We start from the raw sequence: 22,073 nt of genomic DNA, 5'->3' as shown, positions 1-22,073 counted from the left end.
CTTCTCTGGACTCCTGGACTTCCACAAAGACAGTCTTGTCCGTGGGCGATTGTCAAAATCTGTGTTCTTTGGGAAGAAGATGCTAGAGAATGCCTCTCCTGCCATGTTGATGATGTTGGTCTCCATGTTCTCCTTCTTGGTCCCGTGCGGTCACATGAGTGCTCATTTGGTGATAAACCATCAAGCAGATACTTCTGATGTGTGTTCTTTTCATTATTTTCTAATGTTTGCATGAAATCTACATTCATTTTGTTTCCAAAGTGAAAGTTAAAGTACATTCAACATGATGTTCTCCGTTAGGACTATCATGTGAAGGCCATTGTCAGCCATTCATTTCTCAGCTGAAATTAATCTATTGATCACCACTGTTGTAACGTCCTCAATATCAGACATGAAATTATCGACCAGGAATAGCCTCTAAGTTGCCACAGTGATGAGGGGTGGGAATGGGAGCTCCGTTCTCGGTATTTAACAGGAAGTATCCTTGCATCTCTCCCTTGCTCCAATGCCACATCCCTGTTTAGCCCAGACCTCATCAGAAAAGGATTCATCCCACCCCTAAAGGAAGTTAAACTATCCTTCCCAGCCCGAGAGCAATGGACTGATTTCAGTCAGAAACCAAGTGCCTGGGGTTGGAGGAGGGGCTGTGAGACAGCTAAGGGGAAAAGCCCATCTACCTAGTCCTCAAGAAAACAGACTTCCTTAGACATCACCCGTAAATGTCTGAGTCTAGAAGTGCCTTTAAACATGAGCTGAGGCCAGAGACCCAGCCAGGCACACAGAGCCTCTTAAGATGGGGATGGCACTTACACGGCCCATGGGCCCCCAATCTCCCTGCCAAGCCCTAGGCAGGCATCACTAATGAATCAAGGCCCTCTGAGATGGGGCAAGGCCTCACAGTCCTTCTCCATGACTCTCTGGGAAGCCTAGAAAAAGAGAATCTAGCAAAGAGACGTCCCTGGGTTCTGTGGGCTGAGGAGGCGGGGAGCTTAGTAGTGAAGGTCATTAAAGGAGCAGTTAGGACTAGACAGCACAATGCACTGTTGATTACTCTGAACTTGATGTATACATTTCTCTGTTTACTGCCTAGTAAACCTACACTCTTATTCCAAAAGGCAGAATATCTTTTTTCTGTGGCTTTAATGTAAAGGTATTCCTTTGGACTGCTATTAGATTTGCATAGTAGGCGGGGCACCTGGGTGGCTCAGGTCAAGGTCCCAGAGTCCCTGCTCAATGGGGTGTCTGCTTCTTTCTCTCCTGCCCCTCCTCTGCTTGTGCCCCCATGCTCTCTCTCTCTCTCTCTCTAAGACATAAATAAAATCCTTTTTAAAAACATATTTGCCGGGGCACCTGTGTGGCCCAGTGGGTTAAAGCCTCTGCCTTTGGCTTGGGTCATGATCCCAGGGTCCTGGGATCGAACCCCGCACTGGGGTCTCTGCTCCGCGGAGTGCCTGCTTCCTCCTCTCTCTCTCTCTCTCTCTGCCTGCCTCCCTGCCTACTTGTGATCTCTGTCTGTCAAATAAATAAGTAAAATCTTTTTAAAAAATAAAATAAAATAAAAAATATTTGCCTAGTAGGCAATAGGCAGAACCTACACCACCAACTAGGTGTACCCTTCTACCATAGCGGGACCAAGCCAGGAAGGGGAAGGAAGCTGGAAACTTCTCCTCATGTCCTCACTATGGACAAGTTAGACCAGGGCAGGACCTCAAGGCTGAAGTACTCCTTCAAGGAAAGAGTCCTGTGCATGCTTTCTCTGAAGCTGTGTGACACGGCAACCCTCCCCACCAGTGACCGTGTCAAGGGCCACTGGGAAAGTCTGCCCATGCCCCACAGTCCAGGAGGTCACAGGGCCCCGAGGAGAGCCATCTCGGGCCAAGACCAATCTGCCCAGCTGTAAATAAAACAGTGCTGTGGCTCACGTTCAGCTGCTGTTCCCCGTGTGCGCCCAGCTCCCCAGAAAGAGGAGGAAGTCTTGAGGGAAAAGTTAGGCCCCAGAGCCCGGTCTGCAACCCCAAGGGATCCCGCAGCTTGGCCTCAGGCAGACAGGAGAGCTGCTGTTGGGGCCGCAGACAGCTGTCAATTATCACACGGCCGCCCCGGGAGGACTGACAGCTACACGGAGCCACAACGGCGCTCCCGGGCCAGCAGCTGATGAACAGCGTGGCTCAGATCCAACCAGCAACATGGCTTTTTCCTCGTGGCCCAGGCGGCAGACTGAGGCTTCCTCCCCTAGGGGAGGGTGAAACGGTGACTCGGTCTCAGCTGTTAACCCGTGCTGAACCCAGCTGTCCTGACGTGTGCAGCCAGCCCCTCTCCATTGACCGTTGCACGGCAGGCTCCCCAAGGTGACTGTGGGGGGCCAGCTCATCTGCCTCCACTTAGCCCTCCTCCATTCGTCCCTCTGCTCCTCCGGGATACCCAGCCCAACCCTCCACCCCCACCTCCTTGCCGGGGTCCAGACCTGGACCTCTAATGCCCTCGAGGGACTTGGCAAGTTTTCATTCCATCTCATTCTCTTACTATAGACCCTGAGATTGATGGGACGGGTCCCCAGCCTCGGATCTCCCTCTGGGCTGAGAGTCTGACGAGCGAGTGGGCTGCTGGTGTGCAAGAGGGTAGGGGGGTGAGGGGGGCACTTCTCCTCAGCAGCTGGGCGTCAGGTGATTTTGGCCCTTGGGGCAGGATCAAACTTCACAGAACGAAGCCTCCTTCCTAATGTCTTGTTTGGCCTCTCGCCAGGAAGGGCCCAAATTAGAAGACGTGGTGGGTGAGGTTGTGGCAGGACACGTGTGAGGGGCCACTCCGGGAGCCGGCTCCCAGGTGGAAAGTCTCATACATTGGGGCTCTGGTTTGCACCTAACTGGAAGCCATGGAAAGTTCTTGAGGAGGGGAGTATGTAAGCAGAACATTTTAGGAAAACGTGCAAGAGAAAAGCCTGGGGGTAGAGGACCAGTTAACAGTTCTGCCACAGCCCAGGAGAGAGGACCTGAACTATGGCAAAAGTCCAGAAAGCGCAAAAGGTAGGGACAAGCCACAGGTTGAGCAAGCTAAGAAGCCAAGGCAACAATTTCCTCTTAAAAGTCCACCCGGGGGCGCCTGGGTGGCTCAGTTGGTTAAGCAACTGCCTTCAGCTCAGGTCACGGTCCCGGAGTCGTGGGATGGAGTCCCACATCAGGCTCCCAGCTCCATGGGGAGTCTGCTTCTCCCTCTGACCTTCTCGCCTCTCATGCTCTCTCTCTCACTGTCTCTCTCTCAAATAAATAAATAAAATCTTAAAAAAAAAAAAAAAAGCCCACCCGGAATGGAACACGGAGACGCAGGATGGAGGCAGCCTTCGAGAACATTCAAGCCAGACACTTCTCACAGGTGAAGAAACTGTCCCCCAGAAGCCCAGGGGAAGTGACGCTGAGTGCCAGGTCCAGACTAGCCACCACCGAGTGTTTTATGATTTCCCTCCCAGTCACCCAATGAGCCATTTTTCCCCCCCTGGGATCATGAAAATTGGCAGGGAGAGGTTCACAGATGTGCCCCCCACTGGGGCTAGAAGGCAGCCAGCACTTACTCGAGCCTGTTACCCTCTCAGGAAGAAAGGGCCTGATCCTCTGGAAACCAGCAGTGGCCAAAGAGAAACAGATTTGGTTTTAGATCAAAGGGCAATAGTGGGAGAGACGAGCCAAAGGCGCATCACCCACCAATGGGGGAGAACGTGAGAGGGCACCCACCTGCTAGAATGTGGGGCCAGCTATGAGTAGCCCCTGGAAAGGGCACTAGTGTGATGAGTCACCAGCAAACAGAAAACTGAGTTCAGCTGTGAACTCCGTTGGTAATGACCAGTGCCCCTCATCCACAGCCAAGAGCCCTCGTGAGAACTGGCCCACACTCAGAGAGGGAGGAGCCCCAGAAAGGGCCAGGTCCCCTTGAAGCAGAGGCTGAGCTGAGGATACTGGGGTATTGAGCGTGGGGTCTCCGGAGGAAATTGTAGGAAAGTCAGGAAAGTAGGCATGGGAAGTCATGGGACCAAACAGAGACATGGGCTCAGCAGAAGATGGGGTAACCAACCACCCTGGTCTCCCCAGGATGGACAATCCCCCAGGGACACGGACTTCCAGAGCTAAAATGCAAGTCACGAAAAAACTGGGACAGCTTGGGCACCATATGTCCGCCTGATCCCACAGGGACCTCTGGAGCAGGAAAAGTTCCCACAGGGTTGTCCCTTCCCCTTAAAGCAGAGTCTGGCCTTTTGTATCCCTGGCGGAGGTCATTGGCCATATCTCTCCCCAACCCCCCGGGTGAGGGGTAACCTCCAGGTACCCCTGGATAAAGTAGATCCCATCGACCAAGGATGGTCCCTATGAGACGGAGGTGGCCGTGAGCCAGTACTAGCTAACACGGATCACTGCTAACAGACAGGTGCAGCAGGCAGGGAAAGGGGTCTTGGCGACAGCCCTGCCGGTATCCGCTACAGGAAGTATGTAGCCTCCAAAGGACAACTTCCTCCACAGCCTTCATGCCCCGAACTCTCAAGCCACCCTCTCTAGTCCCTTGACATGCAGCAGAGTGCCTCCAGCCCTGATTAACAGAGAGACATGCATCCCGGGGGGGCTTCTGGGAAACATGCAGGCCGATAGCTTGGCTCCGTTCCTTGCTTCCCACGGGTGCTAGTGGCATTGTTCAAGGCTTTCCCTAAGGCCTTTTTGATGCAGATGAGCGAAAGTCCCCAAGATAAACTCGTGGTTCTGCTAATCATCAACGGCACGGAGCGCGGCATCTCTTTGCCCACATTCTACATGTAACTAAGCCCCGAGAAAAATGCGAAAATGTTTGCTCATTGGAAACTGCCTATCACCTGTCATCTTTTTTTTTTTTTTTTTTTTCAGACTACGAGGGTTCCTCGGGACTCCTTGGTGGTGTTTCAAGTTTGATGAGCATAAGTAGTCAAAGTACGTTTATTATGGAACGAACAGAGGTGTGAAGTGTAACAGATTCCTAAGGTGTATATTGGGTTTCTCCAGGAATTTGTTCAATGGGCATTTATTGTGCACCCACTGTGTACCATGTGGCTCGGAGCTGCATGCTGGGGAGACAAGAGGAAAAGCACCAGGTCAGGGAGTTCGTGGTCCCATAGGAAGCCAGAAGCAGATGAATCCCAGGGATAGTGCTAAAGAATTATAGAGTAAGGGACATCAGTCTTACCCGAGGTAGGGCACTAGGGGTAGGGGAACCTGAAGACCCCTGAGAGCTGATCTTTAAAGATGAAGCGTTTCTCAGGTTGAAACAAACACTGCTACTCGACCCCCAATATCTGTAACTTTTTCCTGATTTGGGGCCCAAACCAAAGGACATCTGGAATATAAACTATATTTCCCAGCTTCCTTGTGGCCAGACATGGCCATGTGACTAAGTATGCTGGTTGATGGGATTATGGTGTCGCTGTGTGACTTCCAGGAAACATCCTTCAATGGAAGGGGCATGCCCTTCATCTCTTCCTCCTTCCTGTTGGTTTGTGACTGAAGAGGTAATGGCTGGAGCTGGCGCAGCCATCCTGAGTCATGAAGTGCACTCGTGCTGAAGAGGATAGAGCAACAAAATGATAGAAGCCTGGGTTTCGGGACGCGTGGGTGGCTCAGTGGGTTGGGCTGCTGCCTTCAGCTCGGGTCATGATCTCAGGGTCCTGGGATCGAGCCCCGCATCGGGCTCTCTGCTCCGCAGGGAGCCTGCTTCCCTCTCTCTCTCTCTCTGCCTGCCTCTCTGCCTACTTGTGATCTCTATCTGTCAAATAAATAAATAAAATCTTTAAAAAAAAAAAAAAAGAAGAAGAAGAAGCCTGGGTTTCTTACAACTTTGTGAAACTACTAGAATGGCCTAAGGGGTGTAATTCCAGTTTTATTTACAGAAAAAAATGTACTTCTATTGTGTTCAAGCCAGTGTTATTTTGGAGTTCCTACAACTCTCTGCCAAACCTAATTCCAACAGGTGAAGAAGTAAAGGTAGAGCAATACCATCCTAAATGCACAGCCCATGAATTAATTACATTGGCTCTGGCTTTGGCTTGTGTGGATCATTTTTCTGGTGTCGGTCCCCCTCCCCGCAAAGTTTCTCACTAGCCCTTCTGCTTTTTATTTCTCTTAGCCTCTGTGCTGGCTGCACACTACCAGAGCCCTTTTCACAGAGGAAGGACTTGCTCTCACAGCTTCTGGGGGTAGTGTCAACAAAGAGCCTTTGGCTCTCAGCTCTTTGGGGGCAAACATCTCCCCTAAGCTCACGCTTCTGCTCCATGTAACAGCCGTCAGTAACTGATGTGGAGAGAGGGAGGCTGGCCATCTTGGCCCAACTGAAGGCCCCTCTGTGGGGCCATCTCCTAGCTCCAGAGCTCCCCATGGCATCAGCTGAGGCTGGTCCTGGGCACATGGCAGCTCAGCTTCTCTCCCCACCAGCTCCTGCTTCCTTCCCCTTCGTTCTGCATGGGTTGATCTCAAGGGCGCTCCTTAGTTCTACTGTCCTACACTTTGAACTTCATCTCAGAGTTGGCTTCCTAGACCTTCTAGACCCAACTTGCCATGATTCTGATTTCTCAGGCTACATCCCAATCCTTCAGGTTCTCCCCTCTCCACCATCTCTGGACAGCAAATTAGGGCCAGCGACCCCATCACCTAACACCATGTTCAACCAGCACCTCCCATAATTAGTACTTACTGTGAGCTTTACGTGATCCTAATGGAAGCCTCTGAGTGGACTCATAAGCTAGAGTGCCCTCTAGCCATCTCCAAAGTAATCCACAAGGAGGCAACATGGATAAACTGAGCCTTGAGTACAAATCACAAAACCTGGGCTCTCCACCCACCTTGGCCTCCAGTGGGCTGTGTGACCTCAGAGGGGCCGCTCAGCATCTCTGTGTTTTGAACACTTGAACCTGAAAGCAAAAGCCACAATTTTGACTTCACAGGGCATTTTTGTTGCTAAACCAAAGGTTGGCAAACTCTGGCCTGCGGGCCAATTCTGACCTGTCACCTGTTTTTGTAAATAAAGTTTTATTGGAATGCAACCCTGCCTGTCTGTTTCAATGTTAGCTCTGGCTGCTTTTGTGCTATACAGTGGCAGAGTTAAGTAACTGTAACAGAGCTTATCTGGCCTGGAAAGCCTAAAATTTGCTACATGACCCTTTGCAGAAAACGTTTGCTAGTCCCTGGTATAAACAAATTAATGTGTTACTGTATTTCTTGCCTCAAGAGTGAGGACTGGAATCTGTCCATTCATTCAACATTTATTGAGCACCTACTAGGTACAAGGCCTTGTTGTAGACACTGGAACAGGAGTAGTGAACAAACCGGGGGTAGCCCCTGCTCTCCCAGAGCCCATGTTCCAGTGGAGGAGATAGGCAGTAAACAAACTAATAAATATGTCGTAAGTGTCATGGAGAAAATAGAGCAAGGCATGAGAGAGAAAGATGGGGATAGGGTGGGCCTGAGATTTTCAGTCTAATGTTAGAAGAGGATTCCTCTGGTGGGGGTGGCATTGGAGTAGAGACCTGAAGAAAACAAGACAGCAGGCCAGGCAGGTATCTGAGGTAAAAGCGTTCCAGCAGAGGGAGCAGCCAGTACAAAGGTCCTGAGGCAGGAACATGGCTGGTTTGTTAGAGACACATAAGGAGGCCAGTGTGGCTGGAGAAGGGATGAGGGTGAGGAAAGGAGAAGGCAACACCAGGGCACTCACAGGGGCCCAGATCCTAGAGGGCCTTCCAGGGCATTGTAAAGACTCTGGTTTTTACCCTGAGAGAGATGTGGTGTCACAGGAAAGCTCTGAAGAGAGCAAGGACATGTCAGACTTAGATTTAAGGATCCTTCTCTCTTCTGTGTAGAAAATGGACTGTAGAGGTCACAGGAGGGGGTGACAGCAGAGGGGCCAGGTGAGAGATGAGGGAGGCTCAGACCAGGGAGGTGGAGGCAGAGCTGGGGACAAGCGCTTAGACTTGGGACGTTTTGAGGCCAGAGCCAATAAGCAAGCATGCTTGTCCCGAGAACAGGGCTGAAGCTGGAATTACCTACTTTGGTCTTTTCCCTCACATGGGGATCTTGTCCCCTAAAGCCATTTTCTAGATGCCTAGCATGGTAGGAATTTATCAGGGCTGGAAGCCTGCCCTGTCAGAAATTATCTATGTGAGCGTCACTGCTGAGGGAGATGGATCTCTCCTCACCCGGGGGGATTTCAGCAGCTAGGGAAGGTGACAGAATTTCCCCCGTCACCCCCTCCCTGTTTCATCACAGCAAAGTTCCTATGGGATCCAGAGCTGGTTCGGGGGCAAACAGGCAGACAGAGCGAGCTTTAAATCGAAATCAAACCTGCCCCTCCTCCATCCAGAGCCCTTCTGTGACACCCTGGGAGGGAAGGTGGGGTCTATGCCCCGCCCTCCCGCTGGAACCTGGGCTGACCTTAGTGACTCACCAGCAGCCCGTAGAATGGAACAGAAGTGACGCCGCACGCCATCTGAGGGGAGCTCAAAAAAGGCCATGTGGCTTCCACCCGGCTCTTGGAATGCTCACTCTGGGGGGTGCCCGCCACCACACAAGTAACCCAGCCATCATGAGACACCATGCTGGAGGGTCCTTGCCTATGCGCCCCCATCAACAGTGTCAGCCAAGCTCACAGCTGACCGTCCCATGGGCGCATCATCTTCGATGTCCAGCCCAATCAAGTCTTCAGATGAGTCCAGCCCTGGTTGGAGAGACTCCAAGCCAGACTGCTCGGCCAAGCCCCTCTGATTTCCCAGCCCAGAAAACCACTAGCAAAGTAAAGCTACAAAGTTGGGGAACAAGTGGTTGTTCCACAAGAGTACTCAAAATGCCGGTGGTAGCAGAACCCCACTGCCAGGGACCTGAAGGTACAATAGAATGGGTCACACAAGGTCCCCTACATACCTGCAGAGGGACATATGTCACAAGAACAGCATCAGGTCACCGTGGGCTTTGTTCCTCCAGGATGAGTCCCCTTGAACACCGAGGGTGATGAGGCCCTTGGTACCATGCACCCAAGGCACAGTAAACGTTGCTGGGGAGTGAATCTTTCTGCAGTCAGCTCCTCTCTGGGGGTGGTGGTATGGGAGAGGTGGGTCCCAAACTCCAGAGAGTCGCCCCCCAGGGGCCGAGCAGTGTCTGATACAAAACAGAGACTGGGGGGCCACAGAGTCCAACGAGGGAGAGATTTATGCCTCTTACTCTCCATCTGCAAAGCAAAACAAAAATAGCTGAAACGCTGGTTTTCTGCTTTATCGGCTCTGTGAATAAGCATATAAATTTCTATGACATTTCTGGAGGCTTGCTGAAGGGGAAAAAAGCCATCCCCCAGGACGTGGCCAGCAGCCGTGGCAGCATATGGTTTGCTGAGAGCAGAGGCAGAGCACGTTGTGTGTCGGTGGGCACTGAAAAAGGTGACTTTGCGGGTAATTCCAGACTCCAGGCAGAATTTTCACCTTTTTAAAAAATTTTCCTTTTTTTTTTTTTTTCATTAAAAAAAGAAGAATTCTTGCCTAAGCCAAGGGAGCTGTCATGGCCAATGGCTCCTCAGCAGGAAAGCGGGATTATGTGGGGGCAAGCACAAGGAGGCCAGTCCCATCCCGGGCACCTTGGGGCCCCAGGCTGCCTTGAGAGCTCATTGTCGGCCTCTGGAATGGGAAGAGAACACCCCAGTGACAAGCTCACCTAGGAGAAAGGGGGAGACAGTCTGCAGAACACGTGGAAAGCCCAGAATAACTGAAGAACAAGAACGGGAATGTAGCATTTTCCTTTTCACTCCAGTGTAGACTCAGGCAGGAAGTCCAAAGAAGACATCTCCAACCCCAGGAGGTAGCAAGAACCAGGACCAACATCAGGTCGACATCAGCCCAACAGGGAGACAAGGCCCACCAGCCTCCCACCTGGAGGCAGCAAGGGCATGGCTTGCACGTAGTTTCATGGGAATGGAGAAGACCAGCAAACTATTCAGCTCCCTCTGGACTTAAATTCCATGATTAGACTGATGCTTCTGGCTCAGGCCAAACAAGGGCTTTGTCCCCCTTTAGGCTGTAATTACGCCTTTCCCTTGTGTGCACTATTACATTGGTTTCTTATCAGTCATTTATACTTTAGTATAAATGAGTGTATTAGAAACGACCCTGAAAGTAAATCAATATGAGGAGGAGGGAGAAAGAGAACATGAAGTCACTGAGGTGGGGAGAAAGATGGATGGCAAAGCATACGCAAAGAGATTCGAAGAAGGAATAGAGAAGAAAAAGATAGCAAGATAGCCCATAAACAAGCCTAGATTTCTGTCGAGTTTCATCCAGAACCCCACCCTGCTATGGCAAGCCAGGCTGCTGAAGGAATAAAGTGGCTGGAAATACTCAGAAAATGAAATTGTGCAAACAGAAGCACTGTGTCTGGTGTGGAGAAATGAGCCGTCCTCTCTCTCTCTTTCCAGGAGCCTATACTAGGGATAGAGCCCTTTCAATGTATGGCTCTCTCCCCAGTGACACTCTGAGAGTCTTTTTCTTTTTTTAAGATTTTTTTTAAAGATTTTATTTATTTATTTATTTATTTGGCAGACAGAGATCACAAGTAGGCAAAGAAGCAGGCAGAGAGAGAAGGGGAAGCAGGCTCCCTGCCAAGCAGAGAGCCCGATGCGGGGCTCGATCCCAGGGCCATGGGATCATGACCTGAGCCAAAGGCAAAGGCTTTAACCCACTGAGCCACCCAGGCACCCCACTCTGAGAGTCTTAAGATGGAGAATTCTGCCTGCCTCCTCTTTGTATCTCTAGGCAGCACAGATTTGTGAATAGGCCACACCTGAGAACTGGGTAGCAAATTGTCTGTTATTTCAGCAAAGGTACCTCATGCCCGGTGCTGGGCTGGGAATGGCATACTCTGAAACACACACAGCCCTGACCTGGGAAAGAAGTCACAGCACAGGTCTCAGAAGCTGGGCCAGATCCTTTGGACCGTCCAAGCAACCAGACCAGGATGTCTTATGAGAACCTGTGAATCCTGTCTATAGCCAGAGAAACCCTTGTCCTCTGTTGGCTCAGCTGTGGTCAGTGCCGGAAGGCAGGAAGGAATAAGCAGAATTCCAGAAAGCTCTTGGGATGGTGGGGACCAAGAATTTGGCAAATGGAGAGCAAATTGTGATAGGAACTAGATCATTCTGTGATCAGGTCGGGGGATAGGGGGCAGAAGTGTCATTGGTACTGTTAAGACCTCCAACCTTGCTTTTACCATCTGTCCAGCTGCACTGGTGTTGGGGGGCCAGGGATGGGGCCCAGAACAATCTGCATATCCCTTAACCCTCAGAATCCAGGCATGTGAGCTTATTCGGGACAAGAATCTCTGCAGATGTAGCTAAGAATCTGGAGAGAAGGTCATCCTGGATGTTCCACGCGGCCCCCGGATCCAATGACAAGTGTCTTTGTAAGAGACACAGAGAGGAAGGACACACATGGAGAGAAAAGGCCACATGACGTCAGAGGCCGAGATTGGAGGGACATGGCCATGAGCCAAGGAACACTGGGAAAGGAGCCACCAGAAGCCGGAAGACATGAGGAGGGATCCTCGCCTAGAACCTTCCGAAGGAGCACAGCCCTGTCTGCCACCTTGATTTCAGACCGCTGGCCTCCAAAACTGAGACACCATCTATTTCTGTCTTCCTAAGCGCCCCCCGCCAGTGTGTGGTAACTTATTACATTGGGCCCACGGAGCTCATACAACTGGTGTCATTGTCCCTCAAACAAGCCCCCCCACCACACTCCCACCTCCAAGATCTTGTACCCACTGCTCCCTCCGCCTGGAACATTCTCCCAGATGCCAGTGTGGCTTGCCCTCTCACCCCCTTCAGGTCTCGCTTTCTTAGGAAAGCCCCACTGGGCAGCCCCCATCTAAAAACACTGCCCCACACACCCCCTCCATGCTACCCATGTCCCTGCTTGGCTTAACTCTTTCCGTAGTGTTTATCACCTTCCAACCTACTAGAAATGGAGCTTACCTATTTTGTTGATCGCCTGTGGTCTCGCCTTTGCAAGGATCTTTTGCTGACTATTCTGTTCACAGCCCTTTTCTGCAGCACTTAGGACAGTGTCTGGCTTGGAGTAGGCGTTCGATAAATGTTTTGCAAATAAATGACTGATCTGAGCGCATTAAGAATATTAAGGGAAATAATGATGCCTATTCCACACGGCTTTATACGGAGCTGCCTGCTTTTATCAGCATTGTCTCTTTTGCTTGTCGCAGTGGCTCCGGGAGAGGACACCGAGGCTTTATCTCCCAGAGAAGGGATCTTAAAGAGGCTAAATAACCGACCCGAGGTGATGAAGGCATGGGAGGGAGACTTGACTCAGGTTTCGCCAACTCTACAGCCCTGCCTTCCTTCTAGCGCACGCACAAGCAAAGGCGTCTGCTCAGGAGTTGCCAAGAACACAGGACCTCACATTGTGAGCAGGGCAGAGCTAATTATGAATCACATAATACATGTTTAATGCTCAATATTGGGAGGTTGGCATCTGTGTGTGTGTGTGTGTGTGTGTGTATGCGCACATGCTTGTGTGTGTGTGTGTGTGTGTGTGTGTGTGTAATTAAGATTGAGGAGGCTTGTTCCCAATGACTATGATCGTTGCCAAAGTCATTATCTCTACGCTATAAGGATGTGACGTTCAGATTCATTCATTCAACAAATGCTCATTCAGCAAACACTGGAGCACACTGACCTGCTCTCATCCCCTTGGCCCAGCCACAAGGTCACCTGTAGCTCGGTGGATGGTTCCAAACATTCCATGGGCTTCCACTCTCAGACATCTGTCTTTCCACCTTCAGGCCACACCACAGGCAGCGGGGCAACACCCCAGGGAAAAGCCTCAGCCTTGAGTGGGGTGGGGAGCTAGAGTTGGTCCCTAATGACCCCAGCTTCTTTGCTCCTCTGTCGAGGACCACTCTGGCCTGTGTGTCACAGTCCTCCAAAAAGCCCTCACCTGCTTCCAGGGCTTTCCTCCCTTCTCTGTCTTGCTTCTGGACCCCTTCACTGTGCTCCCCGGGATGTCCTCCCAGATGGACGACTCATACCCACATCTTTGTCTCAGGGTCTTCTCTGACACCAGGAGAACTAGGACACTCTTGCCATGTGCTGCAGAGCCCATTAGCAGCTGAAGAGTCAGAGCCGAGTGAGCCATGGCAAGGTGCCCAGAGTCACAGAATGATGGTCCCCACAACGGAGGAATCTGGAAAGTTGGCTCCCTCTGAAATGTGGCACTCCCTCTGGCAGTGCATATCAGCTCTGTGAACTCTGGGGACATGCCAGAGGGGTGACATATCCCTAAGTCGTTTTCCGAAAACACCTTCCAGGGCCGTTGACAAGCCAAGCAAGAAAGTCAAGCTCATCCAGCTGTTGGGCTTCTTCACACCTCATTTTTTATCCTGGAAAGGATTTGATGGTTCCCTGAGCCCCTGGGTCTCTTCCGAGCCTGCTGCTGGGCACGGTGCCACAGCCAGGTGGATCTGGGTTCCCCAGTGTGGCCAACTTCTCACCTGACCACCAAGGTGTGGCCCATGGGACCAGGATCTGTGGCCCCTGAAGCCACCTGAAAGCACGGGGCACGGGCCCCAAAGGCCCAGGCATGAGACGTGTCCTCAAAGTATTTTTGAGCTACAGTAGCCTGGTGATGCAGCAAATGCCCCCCCCCCCGGGGCCTCCCTCAGAGATAAGGCTCAGTAGCAAGAGGCAGTTCTAGAACACTGGGTTTTGGTTTTTTTTTTTTTTTTTTAAGATATTAGAACTTTCTTGAAGATTTCATTTATTTATTTGAAAGTTTATTTGAAAGAGAGACAGAGATAGTGAAAGAGAGAGAACACAAGCAGGGGGAGGGATAGGCAGAGGGAGAAGCAGACTCCCTGCTGAGCAGGGAGCCCGACGTGGGGCTCAATCCCTGGACTCGGGGATTAAGACCTGAACTGAAGACAGATGCTCAACCAACTGAGCCACCCAGGCACCCCAAGTTTTGGGGCTTTTTAAAGATTGATTGATTGAGGGACACTTGGGTGGCTCAGTTGGTTAAGCGGCTGCCTTCAGCTCAGGTCATGATCTCAGCATCCTGGGATCGAGTCCCACATCGGGCTCCTTGCTTGGCAAGAAGCCTGCTTCTCCCTCTGCCTCTGCCTGCCACTCTGTCTGTGCTCGCTCGCTCTCGTTCTCTCTCTCTCTCAGACAAAATAAAATAAAAAATTTTTTAAAAAACAATTGATTGATTTTTTTTTTTTTTTTAGATAGAGAAAGAGAGAGCATAAGCAGGAGGGGCAGAGGGAGAAGGAGAGAGAATCTCGGGCAGACTCCCCACAGAGCTCAGAGCATAACTTGGGATTCGATCTCACAACCCTGAGATCATGACCTGAGCTGAAACCAAGACTTGGACACTTAACCAGATGGGCCACCCAGGCGCCCCTAGAATGCTGGGTTTTAATACTAGGTCTTATTAGCTTCAAATTATATCATTACTGATATTAAATCAAATAGAGAAAGAAAAGATGGTGAAGAAATCATCTGTTTCCCCCTGGAAGTTTCTAGAAAAAGGTAAGCCAAGAAGCAAACTGTGGTGGGCTCCTTCTGCCCGAATCCCCGGAAAGATTCCCTCTACTAGGTGCCAGATAGCTCTGGGCTGGCTGGCTGGAAAGCCACACCTTGCTGAGGACAGAGGTTGTGCCAGAGGCCTAGCGGACCACAAGTCCCAAGCTTGGCTGAGCCTCTTGGAGATAGCAGGGCCCCTCTGCCTGGCACGCAGGCCTCCTGACATTATCAACATAGAATGTAGGGAGCTCTCTGGGCCCCTGGGTTTTGAGTGAGACAACTTTAATGCCAACCTCGGGGTCAGCGGCCGCAAGAGTTTGTTCTGGGCTTTCCCACTTAGCCTGCCCAGGGCTAAATGCAATTACCACCAGGAGAGCCCTGATTCTCCCTCCCCTCCTTCACCCAAGAGGAAAGGAATTTCTGCCCCTCCTGCAGTCACTCCTCCAAAGAAGCTCTGGGGACTCCAGGGAAACGTGACCTCTGTGCACTCTTGCCAGAAACGGTCCCCAGGAAGAGTCCATAAAGGCCTAAAGTCTAGTCTGGCTTGTTCCCGGCAGCCTGGCAGACGCCTCCCTGCTCCACTTGGACCATTTGACTGTTTTCTTACAGAATCCCAAGCTCCTCTCCTTTTGTTTAATTCATCAGGAGCTGGTCGCTGGTGGAACACTCGAGAAGATCAAAGGAAGAGGAAAGGGGCTCCCCGGAAGGCGCATCAGGCCTCTTTGGGAGGGCAACATCTTCTAATCCAGGAAAGAAAAATCCTACGTTTTAGGCAGTGCTTAAAGATGGATATTCTGCATCTCCCAGGATTAGTAGGAGGAAAGTGAGAAATTATTTATTCTAAAAAATGCCACCCAGGGCAGAAAGGGGTAAGGCACACTCTGAAACTCAGTGCAAGGTCAGAGGGCCCCACGGCAGATTGGAGATTCGGGTCTCCTCTAGGGGGCCACTCCACCCCATTTCCAACCCCTTGCCAGGATTTTTAGGGAGTTGGGGTTGGGGGGACAAAAATGAAATAACTCGTTCATTCCTTCATTTGACATACACTGAGCTAGAGCTACCGAGTGCCAGGCCCCAGGGAATACAGAAGCAGCCTCTGCCCTTGCGGGGTTTACCATCAAATAGGGCAGCCGTGCATTCAGCAAAGTCTGCTAGATAAGTGCCTGAGCTATGCTGGGAACATAGGAGGCCTCAGGAGCCCTAACAAGGAAACATGACCAGGTCTGGGAGAGCATAGGAGTTCACCGGGTGCAGTGGACATCAAGAATATTCCAGGCATACCTTGGGACCTCTGATGTCGTGGATGGAGGCAATGATCGTCCAAACAAAAGGAAAGATTTCATAAAAGGAAGAGAGCCAGCCGGACACCACGGCCCTCCCCATCAAGTTCAGTGTACCTCCGATGACCCTCTCTACCCCCACCCCAGCGCCCCTGGGCTAGATCAAGGCTCTAGCTCTAATACCCCATGGACAGGGCATACAAGGGCTGGTGGGACGCACCATGACATGACAAAGATGGAATCAGGAAAAATCAGACGAGAATCTCTGTGAGACAAACAGCCTGGTCTTCCTCAACAAATCAGTTGCAGGAGGAAAGGACCTCTCTGTGATCCTTCTTTGGATCCCGATTCAAACAAACAATTAAAAAAACTATGACATTTATGAAGCAATTAGAAACCATATCACTTTCTGGATATTTGTTACTAACAAGAAATTGTGAAAAATCTGTTGATGTGCTAATGGGATTTCAATCACCTTTTTTAAACGTCCCCGTCTTTTAGAGATAGATGCCATCATCTCCACAGGTAAAATGATGTAATACTGCAATTTGTTTCAAATTAATAGGGTAGGCGGAAAAGGGCCTGGAAAAGTCCATGGCCCTCACAGATTGGTCACCGGTTGGTCATTGTTACAGCAAGCTGGTGGGTGCGTGGACATTCATTCTATGATTCTTCTCTGTTCTTGTGTGTGTGCTTGAAATTTCCATGACCAGCACTTGTTTGAGAGGCACCCCAGGGCAAATTTGACAGCATATGCAAAGGACCCCCAGCAGGAAAGAACCTGCATATTTCAGGTCCCAAGGAGGGATGGGGGGTGCGGTCATACAAGGGTGAGAGGGCAGGAATAGGAGCGAGCCACATAGTGTAGGGCCTTGGGCCCCCAACTTGCGCCTCTGGGCCTTCCAGAGACCTCCTTTGACCCTCTGGGTGAATACGTGGCCAAGAAGCTGACTGCTCTTTGCAGACCTGAGGATGGCAGAAGGAGGCAATGGACACACAGTGTAAGTACCTCTTGAATAATTAACAAAGGGGTCCCTCTGTGTTAGAGGTGGTCCAGTCCCTTTAGGTGATTTCTAAGTTAAGAGGCACTTCGTAAAGCTGCATCAATCCTATGTAGTCCAGTCTTGGGAAAGGAAAGCAAAGATGCGGAAACGCATTGCTTCCTGTGGCACCTGTAAAAATTGCCACGAACTGGATGTCTTAAACAGCAGAAATTTAAAGAAAAAAAAAAAATACTGCAGAAATGTATTCTCTCCTGGTTCTGGAGGCTAGAAATCTGAAATCCGGGTGTCAGCAGGGCCAGGCTCGCTCGCTCGCTCTCTCTCTCTCTGGGAAGACTTCTTCCTTGCATCTGTCCAGCTTCCGAGGTGACCAGTACTCCCTGGGGTCCCTTGGCGTGTAGACCCACTACTCCCATGTCTGCCCACGCCGTCGCGGAGCTCTCTTATGAACGTCTCCAAATCTCTTTCTCTTTCTAAGGACACCTATCATTTGATTTAAGGGTCACCCCAATCCTGTATGACTTCATCTTACCTGGATCACATCCCTGAAGATTCTACCTATAAATAAAGTCACATTTATAAGCGGAAGTTAGGACAACATAACTTTTGAAGGACACAATTCAACCCGCAACACACTGTCAGCCAAGTGGACCTTGGAGCTGGACGTAAAGGGGTTCATTTGGATCTGCTGCCTCCGACCCCTCAGGGGTTTCCCCCTTTCCCAAAGTCATGGGGTGCCGGGGCCCTGGAGCCCTGGAATGTTCCGCTAGACCAGCTCTGTAGAATGTCTGATCCGTTCTCAGCTCCTGGGGGACGCCAAGCTCCGTTACAAACCTCATGAAAGCTGGCTATGGCTTCTCTCCCCAGGGGGAAAAAAAAAATGCTTCCTTGGAGCTGCTTGTAAATGTTTGGCTAGTACTTTGGGAGGGCCAAGGAGCTATAAAGCCACAAGATCCGTGGAGCATGGGTAGGAGTTGGCAGGTTTAGTCTTTCAGATGACAAACAGGCTGCTAGACAAATAAAACAGATACCTAGGTCTCATAGCCGGCCTGGGGGAGAGCTGGAAGCTGCCTTCCGGAGAAATGGCATCATTCTGGCAAGTTCAATGCCAGCCCAGAAGTACAACGTAGGCACCAGGAGAGAGCCAGAGGGGTGGGAACGAGTCTCAGTGAGGAAGTTACCAAGAGACGGGGACTTCTCTTCATCCTGGGGGTGGGGGAAGCTGAATCATGTCGTCAAATACACTGAATGAAACCTTGCCAAGCACGGAGCCCTGCAGCCTGCTGAGGGCCAAGTGGAAGGTCAGGTTTGCTGGGCACAACAGACAGCAGCCGGCCCTCCTAAATGTTTAAGTCATTGTTTTCTCCAGAAAGAGTTTCATATAACCCAGGTTTGCCCTTGCCTCACTGGCCAGTCTGGAAATATTAAACCACCAAGCCCTCCCTTAAAACATTCAAGCATCCCAGAATGTGTGCCCGTGAGCCCATGGCACTAGTGTTACACTGTTCCTTTCAGGCTCCACGGTGACTTTCATCCCATCTTATTGCTGGGGTCCACGATCAAGGGCAAGACCTCATCCTGGGCTCGGGAGTGGCAGTTGCATCTGGTCCAAGGGACACTCCCAGATGCGACCAGCGCACAGGACATGAGCATGAGTTAGCATCAAAATGTAGTTTAATTTTTCTTTCTCTCTATTGTGAGTAGAATCATGTCTCCCGCACTCTCCGAAATCTATGTGAAAGTCTAACCCAAGGTTCCTGTGAATGTGACATTATTGAGAAGTAGGGTCTTAGCCCATGTAATCAAGTGAAGATGAAGTAACACTAGAGTATGGGGGAGTCCAGTGAATGCTGTCCCTATAAGAAAAGAGAAATTTAGACGCAGAATCACACAGAAGAGGCCATGTAAGGACAGAGGCAGAGAGTGGAGTGATCTGTCTACCAGCCAAGGATGGCAAGGATTGCCACCAGAAGCTGGAAGAAAGGCCTAGAACAGATTCTCCCTCAGTCTCCAGGAGGAACCAACCCTGCCCATACCTTGATTTCAGACTCCTAGCCTCTAAAACTGTGAGACGGTACATTTCTGTTGCTGCAAGCCACACAATCCATGGTGACTTGTTATAGCGGACCACAGGACCCTTGCATACCCTCATAGCCCCCTCAAAGTGATTCCAGCAGGAGGAGATATCTTGCTGCTCCCAGGACCCAGGACTTTTCTCATTCCTCTTCCACACATTTACTATAGTCACACATGTGCATGCACACACACACACACACACACACACACACACATGCAGAGGAGTCCCACTCAGGCCCTGGAATGGCATGATCCTTGGATGAACCAAACGGCTGGCATCCCTTGCTGTCCCACCCATGCTCCTCTCCAAGCCACTGCATGGGTAAGGGCTACCACCAGCCCTAGAGGCTTAGGAAGGGATGGCTTCTTTTTCCTTCCTGGTTAAGAGGCTTCCTCCTGTACGAGAGGGAGGGGAGGGAGGCGGAGAAAGACATAGAACCCGTTCTGACAGAGTGGTGCCATTACGAGATGGCGTCCTGGACCTACCTGTGCTCAAAGCCTCTTGCTCTTCCATGGGAACCTGGACAGGCCCTCAGAGGCTCCAGCTGCATCTTTGGTGATGGGGCAAGGTGCCTGTCTCTGGGCAGGCACACCTGCTGCCCTCAGGCGGACCCATTCCACACAGACATATGCTAGTGTTCCCCTCCCCTCAGGCAGAAACCCTTGCCTTAATTTGCATTCCCCCAGAAGGATACGGGGACCAGAATTCTGGGCCTAGTGATTTATTCTGGAGGGGATCCTGGGGAACACCAGCAGGAGAGGAAGGAGAGCGCATCCTGGTAGTGGTGCCCTAAGCAGGGAGCTGCTGGGGGCAACCAGGTTCATACTGCACAGTGGGGGCTGCATGCAGAGCACACATCAGAGTGTCCCCCGCAAGACTGGAAATGGGTTCCCCACCAACTCCCACCCGGTACTGGTTGAGAACTATTCCCAAGGTGCTGTGGCTCCCTAGGACTTTGGGACTGCCCAGCCAGGACCCAAGCACACTCGTAAGTTAAGAGAGTACCCTCGGGCAGAAAGATCCAGGCATCTAAGGGCTAAGTGGCTGCGGAGGAACGGAGGCCCTGGGCTGCAGCCCTCTTAACTGAATCCCTTTTAGAGATAACCCCAGAGGAGGTCAGCATTCCTACCCTGGTTGGGCACCCAGTGTTTGAGATGAGCAGTCCAAAATGCAGGAGCAGTTCCCTCGCTCGCTCGCTCTCTCCCTCTCTCTCTCTTTCTCAGTCTGCCCCCTCCACTCACCCCCTCTCCCTCAGGCAAACAGCCCTGGCCTCTGAGAGAAGAAAGCCATGCGTCAGATTCCAGTCCACAGAGCCAGATCACAACTGGGGTCAAGGGTCACGGGGCTCTCCAGATGGAGCGCATGCGTCCTTCTTGCTCGGCTCTCAGCGCCCTCCTCGCCACACACACCTGAACCTTCTTTCTTGTGGGAGGCTGTGCTCCCAGCAAGAGAACAGCTCTCTGCAAAGAAATCTGCTCACAGGAAACCCAGTGTCCCCTCTCTTCCCCCTTTCATAGCCTTCTCTGGGTTTAAAGTCCTTTAACCGGTTCTTTGATACTGCCTTTGAAAAATCTGCATTTTGGTCTCCTGTTGGAATTTCGTAGCTATTGTCTTGGGCGCCCCAGGCAAAATGTGCAGTTTCATGGCCTCGCCCAGGGGCTCAGCCACAGGAGGTGGTGACTAGCCAGCATCCCCACTCCTGCCTCTGGAACTGGGCTCTGCGACAGAGGAGGGTGCCTGCCCTCCTCCGCACCTCAGACCCAGATCCGACCAGGCAGCCCACTGGTGCCCCACTTGGCATCATCAAACCTTTCAGGAGAACAGCTTCCCTCCCGTCCATCTGCAACCGGTCTCTCTGTAAGCCTCAGTCCAAGTTCAAAGGGCCAACATCAAAGACTACAATGGATTGAATGGTGCCCTCCCCAAAAGGCAGGCCCCCTCAGAACCCGTGAATGTGACCTTATTTGGAAAAAGGGCTTTTGCGGGATGCATCAAATTAAGGATCTCGAGGTGAGATTATCCTGGATTACAGCGGGCCTTCCGTCCAATGACGAGCATCCTTAGAAGAGAAGGGGAGAGGACGCGGAGAAGAGAAGGTGACCCGAAGGCGGAGGCAGAGATGGGAGGGATGCGTCTACAAGCTGAGGAAAGCCGAGGATCACCAGCAGCCTCCGGAAGCTAGGAAGGAGGGAGGCATGGAACACTTTCTCCCCCGAAGTCTCCAGAGGGAACCCGCCCTGGATTTCAGACGTCCAGCCTCCAGAACCGTGTGAGGGTCCTCTGAAACCACCAGCTCCTGTGACTTTGTTACAGCAGCCTGGGAAACTCACGGAAGACCAACAGGGGCTGTTTGCCCCAGCCCCTAGCCCTTTCCACCTGTGGCTGAGACAAAGCTAGGTGTTCAACAAACTCTTCTTTAGTTACCGGTTGGGTAGATAGGAATACCACATTTCCCAGAAGCCTTTGCGGGTGGGGTCAATGACGGAGTTCCGAGCAGTAAAATGGGGACAGACTGAGACCTGGTCTGTAAAACTTTCCACACAGTCCTCTGCGTTCTCTGCTGTCCCTCCTCTGCCCACTGGCTGGACGGGATCCAATGGAGGACTCCGAGGTTCTAGAAGGTAAAAGAACCAGAAGATGGGTTCCTGAATCACCTCATGGAAACTCCCTGTGAAACACACTGATATTTAAGGGTTACTTGTTAGAGCAGGCAGACTTCCCTGTGTAGTACACACTTCTGTCATCTTACTTTTACCTGGAAAGAACTATTTGAGGAAGAGCAGTGTGGACACTATTGAGTTTCCACTTTTTATTTCATGCCTGCATTCGTAATTATTAACATCCCTATCTTGGCTTTTTCACTAGACTATAAACTCCGTGGGGGGAAAGTTACATACCTGAGGAACTGTCATGTCCTCTGCAGGGATAACACTGTTCCATGCATGTCAGACAAGCTCCATCATCAGCTGCTGGGTGAACCCGATAATCCTCGCTGACATTTATTGAGCAAATACTATGAATTCTGTATTTCTAAAAAGCATTTAACCCACACAGTAACACCATGGAGTTGCTGTTATTAGGGATAATGTAAGAAATTAAGGATCTGGAAGGTTAACCAGGAAAGAACAGTTGGGGGATAGAAAC

This window comes from Mustela nigripes, chromosome X (genome assembly GCF_022355385.1).
Source record: "Mustela nigripes isolate SB6536 chromosome X, MUSNIG.SB6536, whole genome shotgun sequence".
Classification (NCBI taxonomy): domain Eukaryota; kingdom Metazoa; phylum Chordata; class Mammalia; order Carnivora; family Mustelidae; genus Mustela; species Mustela nigripes.
This window is presented reverse-complemented; position numbering follows the sequence as displayed.